General features: G+C 35.4%; 1 protein-coding gene across 1 annotated transcript in view; it reads left to right on the forward strand.

Annotated features, from left to right (window-relative positions):
* Positions 1–13,310, forward strand: part of LOC108721232 (uncharacterized) — a 335,056-nt gene that overhangs the window by 50,692 nt on the left and 271,054 nt on the right. The gene's annotated exons all lie outside the window — the stretch shown is intronic.

A 13,310-nucleotide genomic window follows, 5' to 3' on the forward strand; every position in this document is an offset into this window, starting at 1 on the left:
CTCTTTCCTTCTCGTCCGAGAACCCCGTCCACTATCCGGTGCAGGACCTCGGTGCAGCGAAACTTCGCACAATGGCGTAACTTGGCCATTACTATCGCGTGCCCATACTCCCCGGTCATATCCTATCGCCCATACTTCTCCCTTACCGGAGTCGCACCCTACCGAAGTCAACTCTCTCCCTCTTCCTCCTTTCTCATCCGCTGCTCGTGTTGCATTATGCATACCCCCCTCCCTCCCCCCACCAGATAAATGGGGTGCTGCAGACCGTTCGGCGGACCGGACCCGTGTACATCTATAATACAGGTTGGCGCAGAGGGTGGTGTCCAGGGTACTCTAGGAGCTCAGGAAGTTTCTCGCTTAGGTGCGCAGGTGACCCTCTCTAACTGGCGTAAATTGTCGTCGTTAAAGCGAGACCCGATAACGCGCGCGAGATGTCACACACACGTGGTTAAGCCGGCTCTGTTGTAGAAAATGAAATATGCGGAAAACAATTAATGGGTTAACGATATTATGACAATATTATTTTTACGTTGAGTAAGGATAGGATTATGAATAAGAGATGGAATTAATGTGATATTAATGAGGAATAATTACAAAGGAAAAATAGTAATTACATTATTCGATGCTCTGAGTGTTATATGATGAATTATTTATTTATTTGATTACGTGAATGTGTGTGCCAGTTATTTCGCGATAACGGGAAAAGACAGCCGCTATTCTTATTTCGCATTTCATTCCGAAAAATTTTATTCTGACATACAACAATTTTCTCTCAGGCGCGCGATATGTTGGTATTATCTACCAGAAAAGGAGCTCTTACGCGCGAGTTTTTCCCGAGGATTTCTTTCTGGGTGAAAAATGGTGACGCGGCGTACTATCGCGTTGCAGCATAACGATAGCGAACTCACGAAGGCAAGTGGGTCACGATGTAAATAGTCGAGTGCATTTGTGCAGTAGCGCGATGGACGACGAAGCGCGCCGGCGGTCGGTGCATCGAAAGCGCATGGATTTGCGTCACAATGGGACGATGAATTTTTCTCGGCGACATTTTGCCACCGAGCAAGATAGACAAAGATAGAGTCAGAGAAAGAAAGGAAAAGAAGCATAATGCTAACCTGCAAACGAGAGAGTTGCCATAAGCGTTGTTCTTACACCGTCGACTGGCGTTAACTGCGGGACGCGCGCGCTGCAAGGCAATATAACCAGCGATCGTAATTACGGTGGATCGAGGGAAGGCAATTTCCACGGTTACAGTGACCGTGAAACGATTATTGGTCCTGCCGGAGCCGTTCGTTCGCGGTGAAATTACGATTAGGCCAGTCGACCGACTTCACCCATGAAGCCCGCGCTGCAACGAACCCAGGACGAGGCTGTTTAACTTGTTTGTTCGCCGTGGTTAATTACGAATACTGCCGGCGTATTGCTCACTGAAAGAGTTCAAGATACGCCGCAGTTAATTATCAGTAAGGATTACATTCGGTACAAGATGATTTTTAACGTAACAGATGTAATATAACTTTATTGATAACACTCGCAGATTCCGAACTGATGTAATTATAATTTATCGAAAAGTTATTGATGTTTTTGAAATAATTTTCAACTGAATTATGTGAACAAGACAAGTTTCAAACATCTCGAATTGCGAAGTTCACGAAGAACTATCGATTATTGACACGTAACTTGGAATTCTGCCAGTGAAATGAAATTGAAGTGTAAACAGTTATGCTGTTGAGACATTCAGAAAGTTTTTACCAATTTCATATTTCATTATCATATTAAATATTATATTATCTAGCATAATAAAGAATTAAAATAATATTTTTTATAGTTTTGAATATAAATTCTATTAAGAAAGCAAATTGCGATATGTGCAATTATATTATTCTAGTAGCCCAAGCAGCAAAGGTGGGTATCTTGACCAAGTCAAAGTCAGATTGCCCTAATTACGTAAAAATTTACTAATTTTCGACCTAAAAAATGTCTAAAAAGTTAAATAGTATTTCAAGTCTAGTGTCGAATATTACGCAATTTTGACCTACAAAATTCTATGAAAGCTTTGTGACTTTAAAGTTATACATTAAGTTATAAATTACTATATTTTAACCAAAGATATATCTTCAAAGTCGATTAAACTTAGAAGTCAATATTAAAGTCTCGTTTGAAAGAAATATGACCTACTTGGATTACCTTATTTCGACCATAGACGGTATTACTTAATTGGTCAGAATTATCTAATTTTTAGGGAATATAAGTCTTGCATACTCAACTTGGACTAATAGAGAATATTATTATGGACTATAGGGATTAATAGGGATCTATAGAGAATTTAGACCGAAATTAGAACAAAATGTCCCGCAAAATTGTCCTCAAAGTTAGTTTTTGGACTAAACGTCTAGAAATTAACATAACCACTAATAGCTGTCTTTCGACAACGTGCATAATTTACTCCGTTTACTCCTGTTTGCTTTAAAAATAAAGATGCCAAAGGAAGGCAAATATAAACCGTACCGTTTAACGAGTTTTCATAGACATATGCAAAGAAAAATAGTGGAACTAGCATAAATAATACAACGATAACTGCTTCCATCAATCGGGACGTTGCAGGAATAATTAATAATGATATTGATAGTGAAAACGTAATTGCGCTATCACAGCCTTTAAACGTCCCCGTAAATGATGCATGTAATTCATCGTTAACTCGTGACGAATTGTTAGAATTTGATGTCATTCCTGAAAAAGATGAGTTTGACAGAAACGAAGAAGGTACAATAGAAGATAAAGTGGCATTGATAACCGAATCAATTCATCATTGGGCAATCTTACATAGATTAACATTAGCGTTAGTTACTGACTTATTAAAAATATTGAGAAGTCATGGTATGACGGAACTATCAAAGGACGGCAGAACGCTCTTAAAAACGTAATCTTAGCGTAATAGCAATTACAGAGATGGGAGTATCAGGAAAATTTTAATATTAAAAACAATTTATAATCAGCGCTGTGTGATATTCAACAGTCAAGAAATATTAAATTACTTTTCAACATCGATGGAATGTCACCGTTCAACAGTTCGTTATATCAATTTTGGCCTGTATCATTTATCGTTGAAAATATTAATTTACAACCAATGGTGGTAGCAGTTTATTACGGTGAAAGCAAGCCTCCACTTTAGTTATACTTTGAACAGTTTGTGAATGAATTAAATGAAATTCTTAGAGATGGATTATTCATAAATGGAGACAAAGTGACTGTTGAAATAAAGTGCTTTGCTTATTTGCGATACACAAGCAAGAAGTTTTATTAAAGGTAAATTAATGAAAATAATGTTTAATATATTATATATGATAAATACGTTTCATGAACTATAATGCATATATATGTATTATTTAAAATGCATGTATATTATTCAATATAGAAACACCGGCTTGTAATGCCGAATATGGAAGTTGCATCAAATGTACAGTGGTTGGTGAATGGGATAAAAAGGGACGTCACATGAGCTACCCAAGATTTGATTGTCCTCGAAGGACTAATGAAAGTTTTCACAATAAAACGGATCATCACAAGGAAGACACACCTTTGACAGCTTTACCGATCGATATGGTCAAAGACTTCGTAGTCGCAGACTCGTTACATCTATTCGATTTAGGTATGTTTTAAATTTTATACTATATTCCTGGTCTTTTCTATTATTCTTTTATTTTTCGTGACATAATTAAATAATTGTGTACAGATATAATGCGTAGATGTTTATATGAATGGTGCGAGGGAAGTTATAATTTCATGACAAAATTATCGAACACTCAAGCCGATGAATTATTAGAAATACTAAAAGCGTGTAATGATACAAAACCGATGGATATTCATCGAGCTATACGTTCGCTAAAACATCTGAAATTTTTGAAAGGTGCGGAATATCGAATTCTTTTGTTGTATTCTGATCCCGTAGTCTTAAAAGATTTTTTTATCAAGAGAGACTTATGAACATTTTCTATATCTCAGTAGTGCAGTTACAATTCTTTCATGCAAATATTATTCTAAGTATTTAAGTGTTGCTGAAACTTTATTAAACAATTACATTGAGCAATTTATAGATATCTATGGAATAGATTCAATAAGCAGCAATGTTCATAACATTTGTTACGTGGTAGATGATATTAAAAAGTTTGATCCTTTACCTGCAATCAGCTCATATCCGTTCGAAAATTATCTTGGACACATAAAGATGTTAGTTCGTAGTGGTAATCTGCCACTCAGTCAAATTAGTCGACAAATTCTTGAATTGTCAAAAATGTATTGGTCAAAAAATACAAGTTGTAGCATAAGTGTCGTAAATGAAATTATTAATCGTATACATGACGTGCCAGTGTGTAGAAACGTTTACAAGCAGCTCAATTTAGCAAATAATTTTGTTTTATGTGCCGATAATAAAAATAGATATTTCATGACAAACAATGGACAGATTGTATCGATGATAAATGCAACTTTTAAAAGTGCAATCCACGTCTACGGTTGTAGTCTTAAAAGCAGGTACGATTTCTTTACAAAACCTTTTGCATCATCTCGGATCAATATTTTCGCTTCAAAAGGTATACTTAATAAAAATTCTGAAGGGCATACAAAATACACATGCGATTTGTGCGACGCGAAATTGTATCCGTTAAGCGAGATAAAATATAAGTTGTTTTGTATTCCATATCACAACGAATTTATTTTTATTCCGTTAATTCATACATTAGATATCAAATTAAAATTGTGATATTTTGTAATACATAATCTAAAATTGTAATATAAAATAAATGTAAAATAAAATACATGGGATATACATTAACGTTTTAAAGCTAAGTGGTATAAAACGAATAAAGTAAACAAGATATTATTACATGTAACTGCAGTAATATAATTTAATTATTATTTTTTTCTTCTCCCTCCTCCTCTGTATTACCATTATCACCATTATCAATAATTTCATTATTTGGCATTTCATGTCCGTTATTCAAAACTGCATCAGCAGCATTTGACATCTTATCAGCTGCCTTGTTTCTCGTATTAACTTTTTTTTTTTTTGACAGCCTCATTGATTTAGCATGTTTTAAAATGTGCTTCTTAAATAAATCATCGTTTTTCGTGACATTCCACCATGAATCTGCTAGTCCAACAATTTCTGCGAAGAAATTAATGATTCCATGACACGACTGAAACGCTTTTTTCTTTACTCCCTCTGTCCTGGAGATTCCTGTCCATGAAAACATTGTTTCAACAGCTCTTTAGTGAAGAAAATGGCCAATAAATTTTTGGCGACGATTTTCCCGTCTTTCATCCCTTCTGTGCCGCCAATTTTTTGGAAAGTATTAATCTGAAAATATAATAATAAATTATATATTATATAAAAATATATAATAAATTAAAGTATTCAATAAAATACACTCATAAACAAGAAATAAGTGCATAATCTTTATTATGTAATCCGAATTAGTTTCATAATCATTCGTTCTTTTACTATTCATATGCGACATCGAGTACGAGTAAAAGTAATATGATATTAACTCGGGTTGTAATATAAATATTGCAAACTTTTTTTTATTTATTGGTATATCTTATTGCCTATTAATATGTGTAGGTAGCCCTGGTGGCAGAGTGGAAGACTACGTGTGACCCGTGCGTCTAAATTTTGTTTATGATATACCACTGCCATACGAATATCTTGAAGGCGAAAGCTGGGTTAAATGGATCAAAATAAGGTCGAAATTACCAAAATGTTACTAATATTTGACCTTCTTCTAGGTCTAATTGACCAAATTGGAATATGACCTATAGGGCAAAATGCCTTGCATTACTTGATTTCGACCGTAAAATGACTTCAAACTTTTTTTCCCACTTATCGTCATTCTACATCGATTCGTGGTAAATAAGGCTTGGTCGAGAAAACTTTTCGACTTAATAGAAGTTATTTCGCCCTATTTTGCTGCTTGGGAGATTTTATCAGAAATATTATATCAACCAGAATTCCGATTATTTCAATTAGAATTCTAATAAATTTAACTAGAAAATTCTGATTTATCCATTTTCAATCAGGAATTTTTTTGACTGAATGGTTTGCTTGATATACATACATTTTACTTTCACTTTTTTGGGATGTTGAACAATATTGAAAAAGGCGAAATTGAAGTTAATTGTACGAATAATTTTATCGTACGAATGATTTTATGTACGAATGATTTTATGTGATAAATCAAGTAATAAAAAAATTCTATATTTTGACATGATAAAAGATAATTTTAGATATAAAAATATAGATATAATAGATATAATAATTTTTTTTTCGTATTTTGTTTATCTTAAACACATTTGTAATCCTCGATATTCATCTTTTAATTTGAAAATAGTGTATGACTTAATTGTATAAGTAGAATTTTTATAGAATAATTAAAGTAGGATAGATGCGAAAATTTGTAAGTAGATATCGCTATAAGAGTTCGTCATTAGTGATACGTCGTACAATTAGGCGCATTCAGTGAGTAGAAAAGTTCGCTTATGGGCACGCGGCCAAGAAATGCAGACACGGTTACGCGGTGGGTTATACATCGGATCCTATCGTAACAATCCTAAACAACTAGTGGCGAGGAAAAACATTCCGGTCGCAGTTTAACATAGGCGTGACGAAAAGCACCGCCGTCTGCAAGCTATAGCAGCGATGCATATCGGTGCAGCTGTTAGTTGTGTTTTATGACTACTATTCGAAATATTTAATGCTGTTGGGCAGTTCGACAATACAACGGAAATGTGCTTTTGGTCTTTAGACATGATGATCAATCGTCGCGTTTATTTCTGGTGATAAATAATGTCGTTATCTTACTTAAAAAATGACACACCTAATATGATTTTTGAGGTTTATGAATGAGTTAGGTAAAGATTACTCTATCAATCACTAAAAGTAAACTAATTTAACTTCACAGATCGTCTATTAAATGAAAATTTTGTACCGTTCTTAAAGTTTTCGAAGAGATCCTTCTACTTTCTACAAGAGTGACACATTTTGAGTTGTGTCAATTTTGTAAATAAATAAGAAAGTTTTCTTCAGAGAACATTTAGAGTTAAGATAGTTTTGATGATCGAAGTTTGAAGAAGAAATTGTTTTATTTTTGAATTTAGTCATTTTAGCTGATCAAGGTAAACTGTTAGTTATATTTTTCAAGTTATATAATTTTTGATGAATTATTCCAGATTTGTCATGATTTTATAGAATATTAAAATCGGCACACAATGAAAAAAATGGTTTTGTAAGAATTGTGAAACAAAAATGACATTTAATCATATTAAGAGTATATTCTTTTTGCCGATATTTAATTAGTCAATAATTTTTTGTTAAGTTTAAAAATAGTTTCTCCCCTTTTCTAAAAAAAATTTCATTTTTCTCTCTCTTAAATTGTATTATTTTTGAAGTAAAGGAATGACATTTTCTAGTGCGACCGATTTGCGATGCACGAAGAATTTTAAAATACGGTTTTATTTTGCGTAAGAATAATGTCTAAGTGAATCAATAATTATATAATTTATTTCTTGTGCGATTTCTTAAATGGATGTCTCAACAGATTTCTTACGTTTCGCAAGATTTTTAATGAAGACTTTGTTTCAAACTTTGTAAAATATCCACATGAAGTCGACATAAAGAATACGACTTTGACAGATAGTTGACATATTTTTTGATGGATTAAAATGCACAGTAGATCAACACAGCTTTCGTATTCAACATTTTTTATGATTCGCATATTATCAGTTGTGGTATTTCGCATCGAAAGAACAGCCTCGGTGTTGCGGTAGAGTTTTGATGCGACGATATTTCCATAACGGTGACGGAGCTACATCGAGACAATGTCTTGTCTTAGCTGAGCATTGTAAAAAAAAGACGGGAATCCGAGAAGGCGAAAATATCGTCTTCCACGAACAGCATGATGACTAACAACGTCGTATATACGAATCGTCGACGTGAGACGTGCACAAACTGACGCGTTTTAACGAGCGTCACTAAAGCCAGCGCTATTCTGTTTCATAGAGCCAAAAACAACAAAGCAAAGGATCGTATGAAATTCACAGACAGCAAACATTACCATAGTATTTGTACTCGTTGACTTAATTGAAATATTTTCTTGCGTTTCTCTCCGTGTTCTGGATCGAGGTTAAGAAGCGCGCGTAACTTAATGCTGCACAGCGTGCCTTTCCTTCGTTGCTGCATTTTCTTGCAAATCAGATAAAGTTTGAAATGAAAAATGGCATGTTCCAAAAATGTTACGTTTTTATTAATTTAAAGTGAAACTAATTAATTATAATAGTTATAATAGTATAATTATAATAGTTATAATAATGAATAGAATTCAGTATATAAAAAATTTATGGGAGGGGGATATGGGAAGATTACTCACGCGGGATTTAATTCTAAGGATCTTTAGATATAGCAGATGGAGAAGAAACACGATAGGAGATAAGAGGCTTTTTTCGGAGAAAATAATTGGCCATTTTTTTTTCGTCAGCGGATGGTGATCGTGTGCTATAATATATATTGGGTCGACGGATAAGTTATTGCGAGGGACAGGCATTAATTTCGAGCAGGGTTGGTGGGCGCGACACGCCGTCTCGCACGCCGTGTCTCGGAGGCCGCGTTGTGTGCGTCGTTCCACGGTTTAGGATCTCTCCCCGGAGGCTATTCCGTCCCGTTAACGGATAGCTGTTGCCCTTAGACGAATCGATCCTTCTTAGACGGCGGCAGCGGTGGCGGCGGGTGCACCGACCCGCCCGCGGGTGAAAGGAGGTGAATTTACCCGGAACTTTCTCCTCGCACTCGCGAAAGGCAAACACTCACCGCACCGTTCGTCTTCCCTGTTCGTGTAACGAGTCCACGGAACTTGCCGAGACTTTCCTCCTGGATGGAGGAATCGCCCGGCGCTCGTTCCTTGATTGACGACGATGTCTGAGAACTGCGGCGAACTTCTCCGCGTACATCGTTACTTTCGTGCGCTTTGATTTTGCAATCGACAGACATCGACTTAGAATACTAATCCAAACATCGTTATTCTCCTGCTGTTGGTAATAAGATATATGTATAATCGTTGATATTGCTAACATAAAATATTTTTACATAACATATCTATTATTATTACTATCTATTATTACTAACTTACTAAAAATTAATTATATATTTTTAATAAGTTACTTTCATTAAGATGTACAACATGTAAATCCATTTCTACCGTTTGACAGAGATTTTGAGGTTATGTTTGTATGCGTATTAATTCACTGAAATTGGTTTTCCGAATCTTGAATACATGTTAAAGTCATGACATAAAATGTGAATTTTTGACCGAGTAAAAGTAAACGGTAGCTACAATGCGACACCAACAATGCGAGGGTGAAAGAAAGAGCAATTCAGTCCCGCTAGCTTGCCTTCGAAACGACCCTGAAACTCTCGTAGTCACGCAAGCACGTGGAATGCCGCACGGTATATTCTCACCCCTTTTGCTGGCATTGCTTTGGACTCTTGTACGAGGGTTGTAACGACACTGCGGAATTTTAATTCGATTCATACTGCAATTCAGCGGAAAAAAAAGAGAAATCTTGCCTTAGGAGGCCGTGAAATTCGACTTGCACGCGATAATTCCATATTTATAGTAGATCAATCGTAACAGGACAAGAATTATTACGTGTATATTCCGTGTTAATGAAATGTAATTTGTATATGTTTGCAGTCACAACAAGCTCTGTTGATTCTGCTTAAAAAATATAGCTTTAACATTAGAATCGCCGATAGTCTCGTTAGAACTACCGAAGGTGCCAATTTGATATAATTTCCTGTCTTTGTTTTTGGTTAATGAAAAATTATTTTGGTATTATTTGTATTATATATTCACATATTTTCTTAATATTCTAAATTCTATATGTACTACAAAAAAAAGGAAAAATTCAAATTACCAAAGCCAAAATAGCATTATCGACGATTCTACTATTAAAATTAAATTTATAATACAGTCATCGTTAAATAGATAAATTATCTCAATTTCTTCCTGGAAAAAACTGCGACTGTTCTCTATATTCGATTACCGCAATCGATTTATCTTATCTTATCTCGACTTAATTTTAAATTCGGAAATATTTTATATCTTTCTTACGGTTTGATGCGAAATTACGTTCATCTTTTTTTTATTCATCGCTTTTAATTAAGTCATACTCTCTGAATTTTTGCATCGCATTTTTATCATTGCGTGTCCAAATATTGGAACTTAAATAGCACACAGTTGAATGTGAGAAATATATTTTCACGTTAAACCAAACACGGCACAAGGTTTCCTAGGAGAACCGTGACATGCGTTCGGCAGAAAGAAGCATAAAGTATGCCAACAAAAAATACGAGTCGGACAGGACAGGGTGCGCGACGCGTTAAAAAGTTAATTAAACTACAGTTAACGTGAGATCGCTCGGGCTGCCGCGACGTGCGAAACGAAACGAGGTGGGGCAACGACGGTATTCAACGCAGTGTGCACAATTCCTCATTAAAGTAATTCGACGGACACTGACAGGGCGCAGGACACGGTGACGAAAGGATTAACGCCGTTGCTGCCGTCAGGACTGCGAAGGGAGTCGGAGTGACAGTAATAACAGACCTGTCTGTCAAAAACGAAGTTTCGCCGGTCCGCGCAGTAATCTACGGGCCACCGCAGCGGTAACACCATTCAGTCGGCTATCTGTCAGCTATTTTTGCGCCCGCGCTCCAACATCCGCTGTCGCAATCGGCTCCCTGAGCATTACACTGAGCATTTCGAAATATATATATATATATATAATCGATCAATGGCGAGGTGATTTCGCGTCGATGTAACGTCAACGTGATTTTAAAAAAAGGGAAACTCTGCACTGCGCTTATTGCGCGGCATTCGATATCCTCGCGAAATTGTGACGAATAACAAGCAAATTGGAGGACTGAAGCTGTCTTTAACGTCACGTCGTGTCCCCTTCATGTGTGTTTAATCGCAGTTACGAAATTGCAGCATCAAACGTGCAAATGGCTTTGCGTGTGTGTATTTGCGGGATGAGAAGTAATAAAGTTTTATAATCGCTGACATAAGTGACAAATATTTTTTTGCTAAAATATAAACATATAAAGTTTATATATTATTAAATTTATTATTTTATCGAAAATCTAAATATTATTTAAACAATATATATACGTAAACTTACACTTATATTAGACGATTACTATTTAAAAATGATAATTTTTGTGTTACAAAAGGAAAGACTTGTTAATTATTATAATTTACTAGCCATATTTCCTAATGAAATATAAAAATACGTGTATTTAAAGAATCTGAAATGCAAAGGACTATGCCCGGTTTGGGCCCCCGATTGAACAGCATTGAGACCTAGCTAGGATTGTAGAGCATTAAAAAAGGATTAAAAAGTTCCATATGCACAACTTTGTAAAAGTCCCTTGAGTGCTACAGCTGTTCAAAGTTTGCTATTATGACCATGTATTGTGTACCATGTAGGACTGGTTTTATTCGATTTCTCGAATCATCTAGTATCTGGAATATGTCCAATCTTGACGAAGACAACTAAAACCTTTTTTGGATCCCAAATGAATAGTAATAAGTGATATATATTGATCGATGAAGAGGGGAGAGAGACACTTAAAATATGAAACAAAAAGTTTTAATTGCCTAATTGAAATGTGGCCAACATATGTTCTAAGAGCACTCAGGAAACCTCTCCTACAAAATTAGGCTTATGGAATTTTTAATTCTCTTTTGATACCTTAAAATTTTAGACATGTCTCAAAGTTGTTCATCCGGGGCCCAAATTCCCCTATAAAACTGGGCATAGTCCTTTATTAATTCAATTACGTCGTGGAAAGATTGTGTGGTAATCTTCCAACAACACGAAAGTTACACTGAGAAAAAATGCTGTTGATTCAATTAAAGTCTATATTACGGGCTGTCACTAGCATAAGTGATTAATTTATGTATATTTTTATTGACATAAAGACATAAATTATTATTTCAATAATCAAGGCCTTTATGTCAATAAAAATATATATGAATTAATTACTTATGTTAGTGACAACCCGTAATATAGATTTTAATTGAATCAACAGCATTTTTTTCTCAGTGTACGAAACCACCTTGTGCATGCATCGCATTGTTCTTAATGCATATCACGCTTTTGATTTGAGGCGGGTGGATAATATCGGAATGCTCATTAGCGGAGGCTGCAACGATGACGTGCACGCGCACTATGGAACGATTCCGCGAAATCTACCGCGAATGTACGTCAGCGAAAATTTCTGGTAACGGCCGATAAGCTCTTTTCGGTCTCTGTTATGTTCCGAACGGCTTTTGGAAGCATTCCATGGCCGTGGTGTACACGATTCACGCGGAGCGCAGCCATAAGCCGCGTGGGCTTAATCAAATGAACCATGATGAATGAAACGGTAGAGCCGAGGCTATAGAGCGTAGAGCAGATCGCACTCGTTTCATCGTTAGTTGATCCTCTGCCAAAAATGCGTGACGACGTCTCGATGTTATGACGTTTCTTTAGCAATAAATAGGTACCGAATGTTGTTTTTATCATCGTCGCTCGATCTTTTCTCTTCCTGATGACGTCGATGTAATGGTCATATCTATAAGTAATCGCGAATCACGGAAGAGAGCGAGCGCGAAATATCTACGTTTGTGTAATGGGTGCGTTTTTACGCGAAAAGATGATTAGAATTTATCTCGGCGAGGATCTCCCGGATTGTGCATTGTGCTCGGAGGGGAAATATCTTTATCTAGCGTGCAAAGCGTATTTCGTGCTGGCATGAAAAGCGCTTGGAATATTTTAATTAAATCCGTTCCCTTTTTTCAAAGCACATACGCGTCGTCTGAATGGAAAAAGACAATGTTTATAGCCACGAAACATACTTTCAAGTAAATTTATTACCTTATACACCGTATAAGATCAAGATATGAATGTATAGGGGAGAGTTGTCGAATGCGTACTGGTCGCTTAAATCGCTCATCAATATTTTATATTATTAGTTAATATAGACAATATTTAGTAACAATAATATAAAATATATGAGAAATGAGTAATATAGACAAAAATATAATAGCCTACATCTTGTTTTATGGATGTTAGCGGCGTTTTAAAAAATCAGATACATCTGATATTAATTTTTAATCAACTTATGTAGCTGATAACCACGCGATCATCCAATTTTATTATAAATTTTTGTATTTTTATAAAAGAAGATTTATTGTAGAGTATTTTACATTCACTGTATA

The sequence above is a fragment of the Mycetomoellerius zeteki genome, unplaced genomic scaffold, assembly GCF_001594055.1.
Source record: "Mycetomoellerius zeteki isolate Tzet28-1 unplaced genomic scaffold, Tzet1.0 scaffold164, whole genome shotgun sequence".
NCBI classification, from domain to species: Eukaryota; Metazoa; Arthropoda; class Insecta; order Hymenoptera; family Formicidae; genus Mycetomoellerius; species Mycetomoellerius zeteki.